Source organism: Neomonachus schauinslandi, chromosome 7 (genome assembly GCF_002201575.2).
Source record: "Neomonachus schauinslandi chromosome 7, ASM220157v2, whole genome shotgun sequence".
Lineage (NCBI taxonomy): Eukaryota > Metazoa > Chordata > Mammalia > Carnivora > Phocidae > Neomonachus > Neomonachus schauinslandi.
The window spans coordinates 132124320-132129657 of NC_058409.1; the positions used below are offsets into that span (position 1 = coordinate 132124320).

At 32.7% G+C, this 5338-nt stretch overlaps 1 pseudogene; it reads right to left on the reverse strand.

Annotated features, from left to right (window-relative positions):
• Window positions 1–4531: 4531 nt before the first annotated feature.
• LOC110585721 lies at window positions 4532–4968 on the reverse strand (annotated as a pseudogene).
• Between the last annotated feature and the right edge of the window lie 370 nt (window positions 4969–5338).

Below are 5338 nucleotides of genomic sequence, written 5' to 3' on the forward strand. Positions count from 1 at the left end.
TTTGTATATGTACTACTATTTGACAAAGTAGGCTTTAGGTTAAGAAAAATACTAGTGCTACAGGCGATTGGAGTGTATATTTAATTTTATAATATAACGTGCCTACAATGATTCCAAATATGTTCAAGATGTTCAATATTTTCTGTATCTATGTCTGAGTCCATAAACTAAAGTAAAAATTGTCTAGCTTTGTGGGCCTGCTCACTTTCTTTATTTAATTGAAAAAGTAGAAAGTTCTACTGTTAATAGTAATCTAAAGTAATCTACTGCACCAAGGACACAGATATACACTTACATATATACTGAAATAGTATTTATAATTGCCCCGAAAACCAAAGCCCTAGAAACAAAATGACTACTAATATAGGTTGAAGTAAGTAAATTCTGTAGTTTTAATATAGCCTACAAATGGAGAACTATAAAGCAATATAAAGGATTGTGTTAGATCTATATATACTGATGTTAAAAATGAAATGTATAGGGACGCCTGGGTGGCTCAGTCGTTAAGTGTCTGCCTTCGGCTCAGGTCATGATCCCAGGGTCCTGGGATCGAGTCCCACATCGGGATCCTTGCTCAGTGAGGAGCCTGCTTCTCCCTCTCCCTCTGCTGCTCCCTCTGCTTGTGCTCTCTCTCTCTGACAAATAAATAAAAATCTTAAAAAAAAAATGAAATGTATATTAGATAAATTAGACACAGTTGCAGAGAAATATTCTGTGTAATATCTTGCTTATCTAAAACACATTTGCAATTTTATATGTATGGGTCTGCCTCTGTATATAATTTGTATAATGTTGCATTATACCTCTCAGGAGTTGGACTGGGAAACTGCTTAGGAGTAGTGAAAAAAGAATCTTTTTCTCCTTATTCCCTTTGAACCTTTGTGTAATTTTGGTTTGCTTTGGGTTTGTGTGTGTGTGTGTGTTTTTCAAAGAGCATTTTTACTTTCATAGAAAAATACAAATGTGTTCACTTTTAAAGGATTACCAATGCACACACACACATACACACAATGAAACAGTGTTCCACAGCATTTGCATTACCAGGATTAGTAGAATTCTAGAATTACAATGAATTGGTTTATCCATTTTGGATAGACTGCTACACCAAACATATGTTACTATTTCTTAGAGCATTATGAAATTAGGACTGTACTTCGCCAAAAAATGCCAGATGGCCATGAAATGCCCGTTGCTCATAGTGACTATTGTGCCACATTTCAAGCTTGGAATAAGGCTGAAATATGGCACAAAATATCACAAATGCCCCAGAGCAGATTGTTAAAAGACACTGGCCAATGTGAATTTCTAGGCATCTCCACCATCCGGATTTCACTGGTTGTTTAAAATAATAAAGCAATTCTATGCCTTACAAGGAATAAGCATCATTTAACATTTATTCTATAGCTTCAATGAAGGGTGTAGAATTGTCTCTTAGATGACATTTGAATTTTCATAACACTTTGTGGGTGCTTATGAAATTTGCAGTGATCTTCCATAAGAAAGCTTATTTATTTGATCTATTTGGATTTTAGTTCTCACCCTTAGAAGTATCATCCCAACTTAAATTTAAAAATTAATGTAAAATCATTTTTAAATGTTCAGCTTCCTACTCCCATATGAAATAAACAAATCATTAACTTATAAAAAAATAAAAGCTATTTAATGATTAAAATACACAAAAACGTAGGAGAAATAATTTTTCTTAACACCCACCTGCCGCTTCTTAGATATCTAGTCCAAGAACTACTTGTAAGAAAGTGACTTTCTCCCTCAAGATGCCCTTGAAACAGGACATCATTCTTGACATCAACTTACATTTTCAACTGTATGTTTTACATGGTAGTCATAGGGACGCAAAAATTGCAAAGTATCAACTGAAAAAACAAAATCCAAGGTGGCACAATACATTTCTGCATCTTACCATTCACTCATTTTATATCCAGAGTTCTTCTAAGACTCTACTTATGGCATCCTAAACCTCAAAACTGTACCAGTGAAGTTTTCTTGCATGTTCCCTACATTTATGTATTGGTAGTAAGGTGTATCTCTTTTAGATTTTTGATCCTGCAAATTTTGAGTTTACTGAATATCGCTTGGCTACTTTTGTTTGCTTTACATATATTCAAACAGTATAATTTTAATTTTAATACTTACACTTCATTAATTTAACCCAATTTTAGCACGACCATATTTTGCTAAAAATACATGACTAAATTTAAGATATTATTTAATAACTTCTAAATTTTGTTCTTCTGTTTTGAAGGTAATGTCTAATACTAGCTAAATCTTTATAAATAGAGAAATAGAGAAAGAACAGTATCCCCAAACCTCATCATACAGACGAAGAGATCCTTTTTTTTCATATTCTCTCTCTACACTAGATGGTTAAATTTTGCTTTTGGTATTAATATCAGTTTTGACATGATAATACACTATCATTAAAGAACGATGATTTTAAAATAGTTTTTGAAAACAATATTTGTAAATACTTTTTTAAGCATATCAATTGGTTTCAACATTTTCTCTACTTTTTAATTATTAATGTAACTTTAGGCATGTTTTTTTCCTCAGAGTTTTATTTTAAAATTCTAATACCATGAATTTAGATTAATTGGTAAATGTAGATATAAGCCTCTGAAATATTGTAAAATTGCTAGACTAAGAAACAAAAATTCTTACTTGAATTATTTAAAAAATTAATTCAGAAAAATTACATGTGAAAAATATAAAATGTGAAAAATATAAAAGTAACATCAGTAAAATAAAGAAGTTTCATTAGAATAAAATATAAAATATCATGTATGCAATTAAAAGTAATACTTAAAAGTACTAGTTCAGCATCAAAAATCTGTATTTCAAACTTCACTCCTCCATTTACCAGGTTGTGGGCAAGCTGCTTACTATTCTTTATGCCTTTTTTTCTTATATGAAATAGGAAAAATAATTTTATATTACTCAAGGTATTAATTTAAGAAGTTATAAAATTAATAAACATTCTAGTTATATTGCTGACATGTATTTTGTTCTGAAATACTGTGTTTTATTTTCAGTGGCAATTTCCTAAATGCCATTTAAAAATAAGGTATTATTTTTCAAACTAATATTTAAAAATATGATTTCTAAGATTTAGTCTTAAGACTTTGCTTGAAAATGCAAATTCCAGAAAGGTTCATTCATAGAATCTGTAACATTGAAAATGGAATTTGTAAAACTAATTTAGTTTATTGGTTGGGTTAATTGAATTGTGTATGGATTTTGGCTAATGGCATGTGTATTTCAGCAAAAATTTCAACTGTGACCATGCAAGCTGAGTAATCAACAAACCCTACATTCAAAGAAGTCTATCCAGTATCTATCTCAAGGTCTATCCTCAAGGCACCCAGAGGACCAAAGATGAAAAAGAGATTATGGGCAATATGTAGATACAAAAGTAAGACAATTCACAAAGCTTGTGAAAGTGCGTGAAGGCTTCATGGAGGAAATGAAGTCTGAGTTCATTCTGAAAAGAGCCACCATAGAACAACAGATAGTGAACATATGAGTATGTAGCATTATGAAAGGTATGGAAAGAAACTGAAAGAGGTATACACATGAAATCACGAGTCCGTTTGTGTTTTGGGGTACAAAGACAAGTATAAGAAAAATGCTTAATGGCACTGCAGAAATAGAAGCAAAGTCATATAAAGGAGACTATATAAAATACTGTATTTTAAAAGGAAGCTCTTTGATTTTAAAATAGAAGATACATTTGTTTTAAATAAAACAGTGGAACAGCAGTTTAGATAATTAATTTGTGTTGAATATGATTGCGATTGGGGCACTTTATTAGTATTCCAGGTGGCCAAATAATGAGAGTCAAAAGTTTTGGTACTGTTTAATGTAAAGTGAAAAAAAAAAATGTTTTCACACCTTTTTTTAATGGGAATTCAGCATTATGTGTTTTTTTGTAAAAGAAGGTAATTAGGACCTGGGATGCAGTCACAGGCAACTACCCAAATTCTTGCTTTAATGACTGGTTCAATTGAATTAATATAAATAAAAGAATGGAGGGAGAGAGTAGGCTTTGAAAGAAGCAGATGAGTTCACATTCTATCATTGTATATCAATATATCTTTACAAGATACTAATGAAGAAACAGAGAGATAACTCTAAAACATGTAGAGAAAGAGATAGGTTAGCTCTTGAATTTGCAAACTATCAACACATAAGTGTAGCTGAACTCATTAGAGAAGATAAAACTGCAGAAGATAAACATATGATGAGAAGTGTGTTACACATTCCTGAGGAAATACAGGATTATTTGCACATTAAAAGTGCTTAATGGCAATTCAATCATAATTAATACAGAGGAACTACAGGAAAGTTGGGGATTTTTGTGATTCCACATTAAGATGTTAATTGTTTTTTTTTGTGTGTGTGATGTTGTAAAATCCAAGTACTACTTTATTAAATGAGTTCTTTTACACAATATGAACATCAATATAATTACAATTGTAAAAAAAAAAAAATTTATAACAAGAATGGACTGATTTTCGGATTTCCAAATCAGAGTCAACTGTACATTTACACAGAATTGTCTTTGCATGAAGCCCAAAAGGGAACAGCATAAAAATGAGTGTTTCTGTAGCCCCTTTATTTTTGCTGATCAACAGTTTGTTAGAAAAGCAGCTGCAGGTTTGTTACCTAAGGTCTGAGACAGTAGAAGAGTCAAAGGTGTCATGAATTCACCTGTAAACAACTTTATGCCTGAACAACAGCCAATTCTGGAGGAAGTGGAGTCTTAGGATGCTTGCTTTCAAAGTGCTGCTTGAAGGTCTTAGGGTCTGGCATTCGTGTCCTACAAACAGTGCAGGTCTATATTAAGGCAGCTTTGGCAGCAGCCTTTTGGTCATGTCCTTGTTTCTTTTGTCCAGCTTGCTTTTTGGCATTTTTCTGCTGAGACTGAATCTTCTGCTGCCCATGAGCCATATCCGGGCCGGGACAGTCTTGCGCCGGAGAGACCGCGCAGCACGAAAGGGCCGGGGGAGGCGGCTGGAGGGAGAGGAAGGGGAAGATGCTAATTGTTTTTGAAGGCATCCAATGTACAATGGTATTTATGTTTAACCATGTAAATTTCAGTACTGAGAGGCAGCCAGTAGAGGGGGCCACATCTCAGTGTAAACCAGGGACATCTGGCTTTATATAAACATTCACATGTATTCAACTCTTCCAGAAGTAAGACTAGGTAATGCAGTTTTTACTAAAACATAACTCATTAATACAATGTCCTGGGTGTTACTAAACATTTGGAATCTTGGTTAGTTTTAAAAAAAAGGCACTTTTGATCCAAGAAAATATT